A 17497-nucleotide genomic window follows, 5' to 3' on the forward strand; every position below is an offset into this window, starting at 1 on the left:
TGCTTGGAACACCTGTCTGTTTCTTCTCAGCTGTCAGAACTGTTTTCTCCAGATTTATCTTCTCAACCTTACTTCCCTGTTCATGTGCTTGCAGCTGTAAGGGTATAGGCTAAATAAATGTTTATGAAGCCCTCAAAATTGACTGGTACCTACATAACTCCTAGACTTCAAGAACTTGCTCAGAAAACTTTTCCACTGCACAGAGACATTTTGCAAACAGGATATTCACGAAAAACCAATTATTTATCATCTAATAGATGATAGAGGCATCTCTAATAGAGGCAACACACAGCTAGGACTAGAAAGCTCCTAGACCAAGTGTTAGTGCTCTTACCACCCTTGTACGACACCCCTGGGTTTTTGCTGGACAGGTATCAATTGGAATGAAGGGGCACCTTCAGATCCCTTGATTTTCATTAGTATTTTAAATTTCCTCATGCCAATGTTTCTCTTCTTGAACCCCTGAAGGCCTGTCTCCACCTCAGCAATCTTGTCTTGGGTTTCAATCCATCATACTTTTCTCAGCACACATGGTTCTACTCTAGGTACTTTCACACAGCTTAGAGCTTAGCAACTTTCTCAGGATCCTGAGACAAGGTTATATAGCTGTGCCATACCAAAAGTACACCTTAAATCACAGGCAAATGAACACCTATCAAGGGGTTAACAAGTTTTCTTATAACCCAAGTTCATAGAAAAATTAGTCAGAAGCAGGTGAACTCTGCAAGAAGGACCCAAATGGTGGTATTTTCCCTTAACACGCTCCAGTGGATTCATGCTACAGGGAATGAGATGTGCCTCATAGCCTTCAGTCACAGAAAGTCTGGTATAAGCTTTATCTGCTGCATCTTCTGTGCCATGACAGAACAAGCATCAGTTACTTTGAATGTGTAAGTCTTGGCTCTTTTTTAAAATGTCATTGGCCAAATCAGTCCTTTGCCATTTTAGTTACTAACAATTCTAATTGCAATATTCATCTTCAATTAAAGTCAAGTGGCACATTGGAATGTTCCAAGTGAGGAGTAGGACATCGTAATGGACCCCGTTTTCACTCAGCTCATCATTTCTCCTGTTTCACCAGAGACAAAAGCATAAAAGTCTGTCAATATATGAGCTCAAGGAGATGCTGTCTGCAGCACACAGTTCTGAGTTCACTCAGGCCAGATTTGCATAGTGATCCTTTTGTTGGACAGTCAGATTTACTCTTCATGTACATGGGGGTTAACTTACATTAGGATTGTTGTCTATGTGTAACTAGGTTCATCCTTGTCCAGAGAACAGATGTTGTGAGTTGCTTCTTACAAAATTTTCTTTTAACCCATAGGCAAAAGTTGTGCTGCCAAAGTTGCATCCAGGTTTAATTTATGTTATATCTGCCTGTGGCATAAATATAAATCTGTATTAAAAAAATGTGTCTGATATCAATTTAGAAAACTGTCTCATAAATTTTAACATGCATACTTGACTTGCATAGTTTTACAGATTTTCTTAATGCTTTTTATTTCATATTAAAGTGAGTCATGAAAACCAAAATTTTTTACATTGTACCCCTCATAAAATGACCCCTAAGGCTCCATACAAGAACAACTGTTTTTGCCACTTCTTAAGACCTTATAAAGACATTTTTTTTGCAAAAAGAAATGCTGAAATACTAACATTTCTGTTGGACCATTGCTTGACATAGTTCACTCCTATTATGAAGCAGAGGATTTATGGGAATAAAAGCATTATCCAGCTATATGACAGACATTAATTTGCCTGTAGTACTCATTTTATTCAGCTCAGGCTTCTTCTGGAAGTGCCTTCTTGAGTCTGACCTACTCCTGTCTTCAATTCTAAGGGCTTTTATTTTTGAGAAATGTGAAAGAGAACATGGAGATGTCCAATGCTGCATCAGTCATAAAATTTACTAAGATAAATCATGTAAATTATGTTTCTTACTTTTATTGTGAATGTGGGGTGATTTTAAAGTCAGCCTGACAAACTGTTGGTTTTTTAGCAAAACTGCTGGCTAATAAAAGCTCCTAGGTGGATTCAGAGGTGCTTTACTGCAACTATCAAGCATTAAACAGTTTGGAAGATTGTTATCAGAAAAACCTTTATTTCTTGGCTATAGTGTCATAATTGCTGTCAGCAGTGATAAAACTGGGAGAGAAGTAGCTTGAACAGCTTTCCCTAGGCAAGTGTACTTGAGGTGGAAAAACTTACCTCAAAATAAAAAAGAAAGCACAAGCTTTCTTTCTGGAAAAAAAACAATATCTATTTTAAGACATGGCTTTACTTGGGACATGAATTATTTCTCATATAAAGTTTTTGATATTCTGTCTTTCCTCATTTAGGATGTCATGTCTTATTCCTGCCTTAACACTTACTGTCTTTTGCATATGTTTTTTCTCTAAAGAACGAGAATAAAGATACTGCTCTACGTAAATTCTTTAGACATATGGGAGAAGACTGTAATTCATCACATTACTCAAATATAAGAATGAGCTTTCAAAACTGAATTTTAAGGGAACTGATCATTTCTTGACTCTTTTTAAACTGCATGTCAATCAAATTAGATTTCTCTTATCATGCATTAGTGTAGCCTCTTTATAATAGCCATACTTTACCCATTTGAAAATTATTTATAACTTTCAATTTTCTAACTAAATTATTTATAACTTTCTTCTTTCTGTTTTCTGATTATTTTTCTCTTCCTCTCTTTAGCAACCATGTTCCACTACCATGGAAGCATGCTGTCCTTTTTGTTGCAAGTTCAATATCAGCTGTCCTTCCCACTGAGTCTTTTTGTTTAATTCCACATCTTCTTAAAGACTGACCAGTGCCTTGTGCTATGCAGGAATGTCTGTATTTTTGTTTTCCTTCATGCTCACTCTGACATATAATAGGAGATGACTTTGGTCCAAAGAAGTCTTTTCAAAAAAAATCAGTAACCATGACTGATGGCATTCTCTTTAAATATTTGATTTTATGTAATTTTTTTTTTCCTCCAGAAGATCATTCTTCTTTTAGCAGTTCCGATTTTCACATTGAGAGTCAAGAATGTCCTGTCTGCATTTTTAAGCAGAATTCAGCCCTGGGTCTACTGAATTGAAGGAAAGCTCCAATGTCTTCTATTTATGCTAGGCTGATATTTCTAGATGTCCACCAGACTTATGTTCATTTTGAACAACATAGTTTTCAAGAAGAATATGAATAATTTTGCTGAAGTTAATAAATTAATAGCCCATGCAACCTCACTAGAAAGCAAAATTGTGAACAACGTATTTTTGTTGAGAATAAAAGGTTTAGTTTGAAATATCTTTTGGCTGACAAACTTTCCTGACTCTAAAATAGGGTTTCTGACAGTACTTATTTATGTGAAATATCTTTTAAAACACATCGATATTTATAACATATCTTGTAGTTACAGAACTTTATTTAAAAGGTCCTTATCCACAGTCACCATATAGAAACCACCATACTTAAATTCACTTACAAATTAGGTGTCTGGTCTAAGCTTTTTTCTCCACTGCCTCTCAGTATCTCTAATCAATTTATTTTCCCCCAGTTTACTGCAAAGTACCAGTTTATTTTTCAATCTCATTGGAAGATGCAGAAGAACCTGCAGCTAGGAGAACTCCACCTGGCCACCCACAAAGCACATTCAGAACTCCAACTCTGTGACCATAATTTCCCAAAAGAACCAGTGTGAGAAGAGTTCCTAATTTTACACTTTTCATGTTGCCTTCACTGCATGCTACAAGTTATGAAATAGCTATGTTTTCACAGAAAAAAATTAAGCTAGAGGGAATGAGCCAGACAAAATGGTTATTTTTCAAACATTTTAACCAAATTACAAAGTATGATTCACTGTCATCTGGTTATGATACTAAAACCAAAGCCAGACTGCTATAAAGTGTATCTGCTGGCACTAATGACTCGAGCTCATGGGGAGAATGACGCATATGTGATATTTTTCCTCCAGTGCCTTTAGCTTTGTGAATGTTGAAGGATTCAAAATCTATAGGAAAAGAAAAGCCTCAAACTGTGCTTCCTGCAAGATGTCAAATGACCATTATGCTCAAACACACAGGTTTCAAGCATCTGAAGACTGCTTGTCCATGTCTTTTTAGGAGAAAGTTAGAACCTTTTTTCTGCTTTATTTCTTTCATACTGGCAGGATAAATCATGCTAAATTGGAAATTACTTTTGGACTCAGAATGAGAATCTCAAATTGAAAACTTGCACACCTTATGCTTGTCATGGTTTAAACCAGCCAGCAACTAAGCAGCACACAGCCACTCACTCACTCCTCACCACAGTAAGGAGAGGAAGAGGACTGGAAGGATAAAAGTGAGAAAACTCACGGGTCAAGAGAAACACAAATAGTCATTGAAATAAAATAAGATAATAATGTTTTAATGAAAATAACAGATAAATAAGTCCAAGAAAGACAAATGATGAATATGAAAATATTTGGTGACTACAAATGTAGCCAACAAATGTCCTGCCAATTCCCAAGCAGTGGCTTCCCAGATAACATTCCTTCAGCCATGAGGTATGGACTATCCATTTGGTCAGCTGGGGTCATCTGTCCTGGCTGTGTCCCCTCTCACCTGCATGTGCACTCTCAGCCTTCTCACTGGTGGGGTGGGGTGAGAGGCGGAAAAGGCCTTTACCTGTGCAAGTGCTTCATAGCAGTAATGACAATATCCCTGTGTTCTTGCAAGGAATTAAAGAGCACAGTTGCCTGTCTCAAACACTATTAAGGCCACAGAAGGATTTTGCCATGAGATAAGCACAGAAGGGAGCGATGGGATGGCGCTAACTCTAGGCCTGGTGGAGACAAGATCTGACCACTACATCCTGGGTAATGCATCCAGACAAAAATTCCCTATGTGGAAAACTGTGTAAAGAAGCAACTTCTCGTACACATACCTCCAGTCAAACAAAGATCACCCCAAGTTATGGGGCACATGGCATCTGTGACCACCACCAAAGCCCCCCAAACATGCATCCATGGATATGGATACCTGGAACTTGGACTCTAAGTTAAGCTGCCGCAGCAGGAACTTGAGATAAGATGAAGGTGTTACTTTTGTCCTGGTATTAACTCAGACCTAGAGGGAGGTTAACACAGCTGGGGGAGAAGAATATATTACTAATAATCAACACAAAGTATGCAGAATTTACAGGCCATAAGGAAAGCCAACTCAACAACTGTGCTGAAATCAGCTCCAACTAGGAAAAAGGTAATTCCAGGAGGGGGAGAAACTCTCATTGCCCACTGACCCAAGAAAACCAAAAGAAAAGGGAGACTGAGCATGCAGACTAATTAGCATTAGAGAACTGTGTAGCCAATTAGCATTAATTCCTTTGTTTTCTAAGATGTATGAATAGTGAAAAGTTTTGAATTACCTTGGGACCCCCACCACTGAGAAGCCTAGGGTGAAGAAGGACCAATGGGACACCACCAGATCCACAGGTGGTGACCATCTTCTACTTGATCTCTCTCTCTACCTTATTGTTAAAAAAATCTATATTATTGATTTCAGCATATGGTCTTATTTACATCTTAATTCTGGCAGAGGCATCTCTCATTAACTGGATCAGAACCGTTACCCTCAGTGTTTACAGCACAAATCCAAAATGGCCCCAAAATGTAGCATTAGAAGAACACTCTTGTTGGCTCTGAACCTCATCAGACTCTTCCATGGTTTATTTAATGCATTAAAAGGCCCAGTTATTTGTAAAGTTTTTTGGTTTTTGTTTTTGTCATGGTTTAGCATGAACCACTACAGGTTTTTTGGTGTTTTTTATTTTTGTGGGTTTTGTTTGTTTGTTTGTTTTTGTTTTGTCATGTTGGTGAATTAATGCAGCTCGGAGACAAACACTGGGGCTTGCAAGTTAAATCATTGAGGAAGATGGAGAGGAGAAGTTCAGCTCACCCTTATTTCAAGAAACTGCAGTGTGAGTGACTGGCCAACCTCACAGCTCATTTTTGTTTGTGCCTCTGTCTTCAAACTCACCTGGGTTCCCCATACTCTTTTTTCTTCAGACTAGCTACTATGAAGAAAAGTAACTCTACCCCAGCCAAAACCAGCACAATGTTAAATTCAATCAGCAAAAATTACGCATTGAATAATTGTGCTCCCACAACTGATGTAAAGGGGAATGTTGTAATATCCTCTGTCTCATGCTCTATGCTGAGGTTCAGAAAGCAATGCCATTTTAGATCAATGTCCAGAGGCTGGGGCATGTATTTTGTCACAGGTTCTTGTATTGTTGCCTGTGATGTCAGAGCCACAATATTTAAATGGTAACTTATGCAGTAAATTTTATAATCTCAAAAAAGATTTGCCACATTTTATAATTTATAACTTTTTAATCTTTTAAGACAGAGGTGCTTGTCTTCTGCTAAAACTAACACTTTAGAAAAACAAAAAACTAAACAAAAATAACCCCCAGACACCCACTCCTCCACACCTTTCCTCCCCAACCCCTAAAAAGAATAGTGATAGCCCTAATTTTAAATTTTTTCTTTTTGTCCTTTCAGTGCTTTCTACCGTCTTGCTGCAAATTTCAAAGCTTCTCAGTAGTTTCTCATCCTTCTACCCTTGCCAGGTTAATTTCATCTCTGAACCACCCTATGAAACATGTACAGAAACACAATTGCTGTTCTGTAAAATATGGGAATATGTCAAATCTGTCCTACCTTCTCTTCAACTCTTATTTCAACGGATTAAACTCATTAAGAATGGATCTGAATGTTCCCAATCCTTTATAAAGATAAGTGTTTAGCAGACATGATAATATAATAATCCATATACTGTCTCTCCAGTGACAACTTCAAGGAACATGACAAGTGGATAATGTGTTGTCATCAGTTTTTATTTAGCCTCCCTGACTGCATTACATGCTGCCATCAGAATTTATATAGGCCCTCCTGGACAGAAAGTCTTCATTAACTTGAAGTATTAATTTGGAAGTGATTTTTCAGGTCAAAGACAAGATGATTTATAGGTATCACACATATAAAAGCCCAGGCATATACCCTTCCTTCACATAAGAAAGGTGAAAATGGCATCTCTTATGGGCTATGTCTGCAATAGCAAGGAAAACCAGCCTTAAAGCCATCCTCCCACCTAAGCCCATCCTCCCCTACAAACTCTTACTGTTCTCAGCAAACCAGCTTGAGTTGGAGGAAACAATTTTAAATTTCCAGCTCTGATATTAATCACAGTCCTTTTCCTTTCTGCACTCACTTGGAATCTACCTAGATCCTCAGTCCCTGAGAAGAGCAGTTCCAAAAGCAGCAGTCCTATACTCACATTATCTTTCAGCCCTTTAGTGTTGGTCCAGATGCATTGTGTGTCCTCTTGGATCATGTCTGTATGTGTTACTTTCTGCTAGTGGATGAAAAAACATATCAATATTTATCAGGAAAGACTTTTCTCCTTTCAGTTGAGGCTGCAATTCTTCTAAGCTAATTTTCTCTGTTGGAAATTTAGACATCTAATTCCTTTGAATCATCTTGGCTCCTATAAGCACTGCAGGGAAACAGAAGTCCAGGGGCAATTCATGTTCTCTTAGATAGGTATATGACAAAGATGAATCATATTACTTCCACTAGTGTCTCTGCAAGGAGAGACTAAGATGATTTGCCTTGGGCTGAAAAAATTTGCTTGAATTCTTTTCAAATTGGGTAATTGTCCCAGTTTGAGACAAATTTGGAGGAACTTCCAAAATGAATGTCCTCTGATAGAAGGCAGGTTACAGCCACCCTCCCCCACCAGGTTCGGAAAGAATTTCCCAAGGAGGAAAGTGAAAGGAAAAAAACCTATTTATTTAACAGACACAATGCACAATGGGAAAAGAATAATGGTAAATAATAAAACCTCTTGCTGTGGAGAGAACCAGGTAAATTTTCACAGTCCTTTCTGTGGGTGTGGTCTCTCCCTTCCCCTCTTCAGGGCTGGGTCAGTGTGGGCGTCCCTCCGGATCAGTGGTATACGGTCTCCCGGTGTGTTCTGAACAGTTCCAGAAGAGAAGAAGAGGAAGCCAAAGTCCCAGGGAAAAAAAAAGTTTAACTCCCCATCTCTCTCCAGAGAAACAGGGCTGAAAGCTGGCAGAAAAGCAGCAAAAAGGGTGTTTCCTCCATGCTTGCTGCCGCAGAAGCAGACAGAGTAGAGTGACCTTGGAGCACAAACTGCTGGGAAAAGTTCGCCTGGCTTTTTTTTCTTTCTCTCGCACCCAGTTTTAAAGGCACAGAAAGGCACAGGATTTGTGTCTGGGCATAGAGCGGCGATAGGGGATACACATCGAAAAGTCACCCCAAGACAATAAGCCCTATAAAATCTTGTGAGATTGAATTTTGCTTAGTATGTGTTATGAGAAACTGCACAAAGAAATGGCTATATCTTTGCCTCTGTGCTTTCCTTCATTTAACAGTATCTAGCAATAAATACTTACAAATAGCTCAATTATCTCGCTGGTTATTAGATAACAATATCATTTGATGTTTACCATTAGATTAGCAATAGCTAGAGAAATCTGTCCAAGATATTTGGGTCCAAAAATATATTACTCTTTACCTAAGTCTCAGAGTCAAGCCAGATAGCATCACTTAGAGGCATGTATCAGCTGCTGTGCCAAATATCATCATGGGAAGTCCCACATTTCTAACACAAAATTTTGGATTTCTGAAACAGATCTAAAACAGAATCTTAGAAATCAGAGAAAAGTGACAGCACGCTGTCTCGCTGTAAAGACACTTAGCTTTCCATCCCTGCAAGGAATGAAGAACAGAATAGCTGAGATATGTTGTAGGGCACTGGGTGCATTGTTTAACGTGTTGTGGTTTCACAGATATATGTGGTTGTTAAATACAGGAAAGCCAGGAACTTCAGATTGAAAGAGATAACCCTTGTCACAGTGTCGACTTACCAGCTGTCACAGGCAACAAGATCAGCAAAGACATCCTCATAACAAAGTAATTTCATCTCAGAAATAATGTTTTTACTTCCATCACTCTTACCAAAGGCTATCACTGAACATCACTGTTCTGGAAGGTAAAAGTCGCCTTCCAGTTATCAACATTTAGTACCTCCTGTGTTCTACCCAATTGCTCTTGTACCAGTTTTGGCCTTTAGTTCAAAAAATCCGTTAGCTGGTCTGCTGTTTCTGATCCCGAAGTATAGAAAGCAAGCATACACCTTTGAGCCTTTTTTGAAAAAAAACCCCAAATTTAGGTGAATTTGAATAGTTCTCCCTTCTTCTGATTCTAGAAACTTATTTTCTGTTCGTTTTTTTTTTTTTTTTTCCTGTTCTGATTTCAGTCTGAGTATCTTATCTTTCCTGGAAACAGCTGGTGAGAGTTGTATTGCAGGCCTTGTTATGGTCCTGGAGAAATACACTAGCATGTCCCTCTTTCCCCTGGAAAGGCAAAGCCTTACATGTATTACAGCTGTGTGTGCTTCTCACGCAGCTTTAGCCTAATAACAGCCCGCAGTAATCCCAGGAGCTTTTCCTCTGTTTTCTCAGAGCAGTGCTTCCTATTTATAAAAGAATACTGGTAAGAAAAAAATTCTATGGGTTTGTGCAATTCAGAGTTAACACATTTCTGTGGCTCTCGTCCCTCCTCTATTCTTCATCTGGTTCTTTCTCTTTGACAGCCTTGTGCTGCTTCACATCAGCCACATCTCCCCAGTGGGTGTCACTGGGAATACTATTGACACAATCCTACACTTTGCCCCAGGTCTCTGAGGGAAAATATGATATCTGCTTATCCCCACAATCAGTCCCTGAAAATTCCACATTAACTGATTTTCACCTGAAAATCTTTTCAGGAAACTTGTTTTTTATCACCATTTCCTAGTACCCTCCACACTTTAGCTATTTTTTCATCATGTTGTAATTCTACTACTCATTAAATTGTTCTTTAGCAGATCTAATAACTTCCATCATGATAACTTATATTCTAAGATAAAATCTAGCCCTCTTTAGAGGTTTCAAAAATTTTCTTCCAGTTTCTACATTTAGTTGCAAGTATACCTTCTCTAGCTGAAGAGTGCTGTGACACTTGGCATCTACTCTAAGAAATGTTTTTTTACCACTGGCTACTATATTAAGGTACGAAGTTACCTTACTAAAATCAAGTTAATTTGAAAAGAAGTACCTAAATATAATTGAAATTTTATGTGATTCTCTTTATTTTTCAGTAACCTGACTGTTTTCAAAATTATGAAGTCGGACTAATGGGGTTGCCTGGATCATATTTTCCTCCTTCATACAAAGCCATAGGCATTATCCCAACAGGTACTCCGCCCAAATCAGTGGGTTTGCATAAAATACTTGTCTCCAGAGCTGTGGGTCTAAGGACCAGTTTTCTAGGTTGTTGGGATGAAGATTATTTGGTACTTCAGGTTGACACTGAACCCTCGCAGGGTTTTCTTCACCATTTTTCTTTCCAATTCAATAGTAACATATCTGAATTCCCTCTATTATTCCCTAGGGATGAAAGTCATTTGCACAAGGAGGGCCAGGAAAAGTCGTCGATTTAGAAATTTTTAAATGAAATCTCACTGCACAGGCATATATTATATGCAAGGTTCACTAGAACTTTCTCATATTTTCTCCCAATAAATTGCAGATAATATAATAATTTTAATTTACACTTAAAAATGTCTGTCCCTAGCTGGCATACATGCAAATGAAATTGGGGAGCTAAAATTCCAAGGTACTTTCTTTATAATTTTTTACTACCAGTAAAGCATTTGCTACTGCAAATAACTTTCTACTTTATTAGAGAGCTAATCTAGCTTCTTTCTCCCTTAAATGAATTATCTCTGTAAAGTTAAATAAGTAAAAAAAGCATGAGAAAATGTGTTCAATAAAGAGAGAAGAGACTGCTCAGAAGCAGAGCCATTGAGTACAGTCAGATCTGTTAGTAGAAGGTGAGAATTTAACGATTGTTTTTCAAGATGTTGCTAAAATTTAAATCTGAGGTTTGTGTCTGTCTTTTGTAGTGTTGGTAAATACCACATTAACTTTTTAACACACTATTTCCAAATTCTTTTCCTGAGTATAAATGTTCATGCCCATAAATTTGAATGCTTGTAATTTTCTCAAGCAAATATGGTTTAAATTATATTCTTTTTATTTCAAGTCATTGTCTGTGTCCTTTCCCTCTGCCTCTCATACTTTTATTTAAGTTAGACAAAGACTATTCACCAGGGGAAAATAATAATCTTTGTTTCTTTGTTCCTTGTTAGTTTCCTTCTATTATTTTAGAGACACTATAACCAATTTTTTCTCCCTCTCTATTCATACATTAAAAAAGTCATATTGCTGTAATGTTCACTTTAGATGTACTGTTTACATATTTGTCCCCTTCTACATTCCAATTATGAGCTACAGAGTTCTTGAGTGTAGCTGGCACCAAATTTCTGTTAGTTTCAAGGGAAGTTTACTAAAACTCAGGGACTGACAGACACTTAGTCCTCAGCTGGCCTTTGGAAATCTTTCCTCTGAAAGCACAGCACATAGGGGTGGAGTCTCTCTATTAGTCCATGCAGAGTGTGATGATTATTCGCTTTATGCATCACATTTTTTAATGTAAAATTTGCACCACAGTTAAAAGCCACTTCTCAAGATACATGCTTATGGATTTAGAGTTTGTTGGACTTAGGCATCAGCAGTTTGGGTGTTTTTCCCAACATAGGAAAAAACCCATATGCTAAAATTAAGATATTAGAAGGTATTTTCTTGCGTAAAGGATGGTTGAGTCAGATTTTATGACCCCCGCAGAAATTAGCAACTTCAGCAATTTCACTTTCTCAGCATACAACAAAAATATCTTGAGGTATTAATCCTGCCACGTGAGAATCCTCAGCTGGCACTAAGGCCCTGTTTCCAAAAGTAAGATGATGCTGGAAAACAGCAATGAGTTCTAGGAAGCTGCTGTAAATTGGCAAAAGTTAGATAAAATTCTGTTATTAAAATGGTCAGGGGCAGAAATGCAGTTTTCAAAGCAGGAAAAACTGTGTTTCAACTAATCTTAAAAGAATTCTGTAAAACATTGTAATCCCTTGCTATTACCACAACTAAAGTTTAAAGATTAGTCTAGCTTTTCTGTGTGCTAGAGGGAATATTGCTCCCAATTCTAATGGAAACACAGGAAGAAGGCATGAATTTTGATTTCCTTGAATATGTTTGAAGTCAGTCATGCACTTCAATGCTTTCTTATAGCAGAAAAGTGTAAGCAGACATAAATTACTGCTATGTATAGTCATGATTTAGCTATTTTTTTAAATGAGAATTAAGCATCAGTGACTAAAGGGAACATGAAAAACTTTCTATCCTTGTCTTTGCTAGGCAATTCACTTCCTTAATGCAGTCATCCTTCAGTTTTTCAGCAATAAATCTTATAAAAAAATATATTTCACTTCATAACTTATTATTGTGAACACAATGAGGATATTTCCAGCTAAGCCTGTTGAACAGATAATCCCAGAGAAGGAAATCAGACCTAGTAATGGTGCCATCCCCTTCAAGATCTGTTAATCAAGCCTGGTGTACAATTCTGACAGAAAGGATGAAATTCACTCATTCTTCAGTGATTTTAGGACTTGGTTCTGTAGTAGAAAGAGAAATTAATTATTTGTGGCTAATAATTTGGATATCAATATCTAAATCTCATATCTAAGTGTATACTATTGTTTAATAATTATCTAAACTTTGTAAAAAAAAATTTCACCTAAAGACTTTTTACATCCAGGATTGTACTTGAAAGAACAGGATGATGTTATTTTCAAAATTAAATCTCTGACATAATAACTCCATTACAGTTTAAATAAATTTGTAATCAGACAAGATACACCTTTCAGTAACACAGTGTTTATTCTAATAAAGTGCACTGTTGACTTCTTCTCTTGGCTGGGGTGATCCAAATCAATCCTCCAATCAAACTCTCTAATCAAACCCTCCTTCAGCTTAAGATCACTCCTCCTTGTCCTGTCACCACACGTTCTTGTGAAAAGTCCCTTTCCAGCCTCCTTGTAAGTCCCTCTGAGGTAGTAGAAGGGTGCTATAAGGTCTCCCCAGAGTCTTCTCTTCTCCAGATTGAACAGCCCCAGCTCTCTCAGCCTGTCTCCATAGGAGAGATGCTCCAGCTGTTTTCAACTTAGTGGCTCTCCTCTGGTCTGTTTCCAACAGGTGAATGTCTTTCGTGTGTTTGAAGCCCCAGAGCTGGACACAATACTTCAGGTGGGGTCTCACAAGAGCAGAGTAGAGCAGCAGAATTACCTAACTCAACCTGCTGGCCATGCTCCTTTGGATGGAGCCCAAGGTGCAGTTGGCTTTCTGGGCTGTAAGTGTACAAATTTCTGGGTCATGTTGAGCTTTTTGTCCACAAACACCCCAAAGTCCTTCCCAGGGCATCTCTCTATCACCTCTGCCCAGCCTGTATTCATGCTTGGGATTGCCTAGACTCAGGTGCAGGACTTTGCACTTGGCCTTGTTGAACTTCATGAGGTTCATCACTAAACTAACTTTACAAAGGCTAAGAATTTCCCTTTTGGTTGGTGGGCAATAAAGGTGAAAAAACATTAACCGGTTATTTGTCTAAGGTTATTGAAACAATGCAAAGATTTCACTGTTAAAGCTCTTTAAAAAACCTGCCTACAAATTTATTAAAATAAGTGTGCTCTGAAGACTGTCTAACCTAGTCATCCTCCACACAAACAAAACTCTTCTCCTGTATCATAAATCGGTTTGAATGGGTATGCTAGGACTCTGGGGATGCTGAGGTGCTTCTAGCAAGAGAGTCCTGACTGTGTTTCTATGCTTCCCTTGGAGAATTTGCAACGTTTGTTTGCTGTGAGCAGCCTGCCCTGCATAACCCCTTGGGTTATTGTTTAAGCAGTCAAAAAAATAGCAGCTGTGGAACAGGTCAATTTAATTTGCTGACACAAGTGTGAGAGAAATAGCAATTTACCTGTGTATTAACTGTACCCTTCTTGCAAGGGATAATGCTTTGTTTCTTATTTCTAGGAAGAAATTAAATGAAATTAATAAAACAAAATAAAAAAATGTATAAGATTGTTCATAAACAGGGCTGGAGTGTATTAACAGTTGGGTGAGGGTAGCTGTGTCAAGAGGAGAAGGAAAGTAATTAAGCAGAGGTCTACCTACTTGGCCGAAGAACTGAAGAACAAGTTTTGACTGCAGAATACCTGGCTCAGCTCTGTAAATCATCACTAATGCAAACCCTTCCACCATCAAGGAACAAGGCCATCCACACTATGATGAAAAGATCAGTGCTGGAAATGTAAGGTAATGGCTTAGGTCATCCTCTTACACCCACAGAGGCTGAAGACCCTGAAGCGGCACATAAATGTAAACAGCTGACGTGAATTTTATAAGGGTGGATACAGGACACTTCCCATTACTTGGACATAGAACTAAATTTTGGAATGACCATTGAACTGGACACCAAGATAAATGAGAACACAGAAACATTAATATTTGGCTTGCTTAGGGTCTGTCCTGGTATTTGAACCCACTGGGATTTTATCACAGAACCTGGAGAATTGCTATTTATGCTTCTTGTAATGAGTTTACTGGGGCAAGGCTTTGGTAGCTGGGTGACTACAGGGGTGAGAAGCTGCCAGAAGCTTTCCCCATTTCCAACAGAGCCAATACCAGCTTGCTTCAAGATGGAACCACCGATGGTCAAGTCCAAGCCAGTCAGCAACAGTGGTAGCACTTCTGGGCTAGCAGTTTTAAGATGAGGCGGAAAAGTTACTGTGGAACCGTGTTTGCAGCCAGAAGGAAGTGGGAATATGTGTGAGAAACAGCTCTGCAGACACCAAGGTCAGTGGAGAAAGAGGAGGAGGTGCAGAGGAAAGATTCCCCTGCAGAACATGGTGCAGACCAAGGTGACGCAGGTCCCTCTGCAGCCCAATTTGGCCTGTGGGAGGAGCAGATTTCCACCACAGAAGAGTGTGAGGAGTCTTCCCTTGAGGAGGAAGGAGCAGCAAAGACAACGTGATGAAGTGACTGCAACCCCTACTCCCTCTCCCCCTGAGATGCTGCAGGGAGGGTGTTGAGGCTCTGGAATAAAGTCAAGTCCGGGAATGAGGAGGGGTGGGGAGAAGGTGTTTTAAAGATTTGTTTTACTTCTCATTATCTCACTGATTTGATTAGCAATGAATTCAATTAATGTTCCCCAAGCTGAGTCTGGCTTGCCCATTATGGTAATTGATGGGTGTCCCTTCTGTCCTATCTCTACCCACAAGCCTTTTCTTGCTATATTCCCTCCCTTCTGTCCAGCTGTGGAGGGAAGTGGTAGAGTGGCTTTGGTGGCTATTTGGAGTTCAGCCACCATCAACCCTCCACACTTCTACATTTTCCTTTTTCACTGCAGTTGCTGTACCACTGTGTCTGTGCCCCCACACAACCAACCTCATGGACAAAACATCAAGACCAGGCAATAGCCAAGTGATATCACATTTCCTTGTAAAGCATAATCTTTGTTGCTCTTTCTGTGATGCACTGCCTGCCACCAGGAGAGGTATGAAAGCTTCTGGCTGTTCCTGCTTTACTCAAAACAGATTCTTTTCTCTTTCCCTGACTTCCCATATAGTCTACTGCCTACTGGGTTGTATTAGAGACAACTGCAGGTAATCTGGGTTTACACTTTTCACTAGTACTCATCCAAGAGAACAACTGTAACTTTCCAAACTATTTAAATTTTTCTGTTCTTAATAAGACTTCCTATCCAAAATAATAACCTTGAATTAACAAACTATGGTGGTATAGACAAACATCTATCCTTTTGATAGATACCTTTCTTTGGGAAGGTGGCCTGGGGGGTGGGGTGGGGCTGGGATGGACTATAATGACAGAAACCTAGAAAACACTGACAATTTTGTTCAATATATGACATTTTCATTAGGTCACTGAATTTTAATGATATTGTAGCAGAAGATTTGCTTGGAAATTTCTATGTAAGACAAATGCAAATTCAATAGAAGAAACACTTTCACAGACTTTTTCTTCTGTAAAAACTCTGTCTACTCCCTAGCTGGTACTATAAAGCAGATATTTATTGAATCTGAGTTAAACTATTAATTGAAGATGTTTTTCTTCATGTGGTATGACTTGACTTCACATGAGTCTAATATTAAAGTGCACAAAAATAAGGTAAAGTGTCAGAAGAAACAGCATTCAAATACAATAGCCCTGCCTCATTTTTACCCCTTATGTTAATATTTGATGGTTATGCTGCACAACAGCCTTAAAAAAAATCCCTCTACTTTTAATTTTTTTGCTCAGTTTCTGACACAAATTAAAGACATTTTTGTCTTCAATAAATGTGAGGCAATGAATTACCAGCAAAAAAAGCATCCCGTCTCTTTCCAATGAGCAAAGAACATAGGAAAACTATAATTTTTAAAAAAATTTGAATTACTGAATTGAAACATAGCTTTCCTATCACACAAATATTTCCTTACTCTTTTTATTTGCTTCTTTCTATAGTCACTATCCGAAGCACTTTGCCTTAAATAGTGCCACAGCATCTTGTTCTCCAAGACAGGATTGGAGGGAGAGATTCTCACCATTCCCCCAGTCAACTAAGCTTCTTCAGCATTCACTGAAGTCACGGGCATACCTTTTCACTAAAGGCAAGCATCAATCCAAAGGTAGTCCGTTTTCTTTTAAAGCAAAACAAACCAAACAAAACAACAGTCAAAACCAAACGAACAAAAACCAAAGGGAAAAAAACCCCTCATGGCTGATGGCACACAGAGCGCAAAAATTCAGAAAACCGCAGCATCCTCGGCCAGGGTTCTGCCTTGGGATCCACCTGCCGATGCTGCTCTCCGCTTGTCCCCGGCTGCTCCCTGCGTCCCGCCGCCCCGCCCGGGGCTCCCGGCTGCCATCGCCGCCCGAGAGCTGCCCCGGCTGACGGGAGGTGCTGCCCCGGGGCCCGCCCTGAGAGCTCACCTGCAGCCCCGAGAGCTCACCTGCAGCCCTGAGAGCTCACCTGCAGCCCTGAGAGCTCACCCGCAGCCGTGCTTCGCTCCCAGCCTCTTCTCATCCCGGTCCTGCCGCCTCGGCCGGCGACCTCCGGCGGAACAGGAGCACCAGCGGGGCACATCCAGCGCGCAACCTGCTGCTGTGCCCATCCCCAAACACACGAATGTCGGTGTAAGCCCCCAGTACCGTACTTACGCTGGAGAAAAACAAACAAACAGACAAACAAACAAAATCCCACTCCATGTAAAAGGATTAAAAATCACAGAAAATTGTGATACCTGTTTTACTGCCTACTCCGAGTTCCACAACATTTACATCTTCACCATTTGACACCCCCCCTCCCCCTCCCCCCCCGACATTTCAGGGAACCCTTCTTACAAAATAGGAAAGAACAGCGGGAAATGGCAATTCTCTGCATAACATCACAGTAATTGTCAAAGAACCCTGGCAGTTGCTGAACTGTATTGAA

The 17497-nt window shown here is 39.3% G+C and overlaps 1 long non-coding RNA gene across 4 annotated transcripts in view; it reads right to left on the reverse strand.

Annotated features, from left to right (window-relative positions):
• Positions 1-17158, reverse strand: part of LOC125323920 — a 102966-nt gene extending 85808 nt beyond the window's left edge. For all 4 annotated transcript variants that reach the window (XR_007202703.1, XR_007202702.1, XR_007202704.1 and 1 more), the window contains exon 1: positions 17056-17158. This is a non-coding gene — a long non-coding RNA (uncharacterized LOC125323920). The remainder of the gene's footprint in view (positions 1-17055) is intronic.
• Between the last annotated feature and the right edge of the window lie 339 nt (positions 17159-17497).

The sequence above is a fragment of the Corvus hawaiiensis genome, chromosome 3 (assembly GCF_020740725.1).
Source record: "Corvus hawaiiensis isolate bCorHaw1 chromosome 3, bCorHaw1.pri.cur, whole genome shotgun sequence".
NCBI classification, from domain to species: Eukaryota; Metazoa; Chordata; class Aves; order Passeriformes; family Corvidae; genus Corvus; species Corvus hawaiiensis.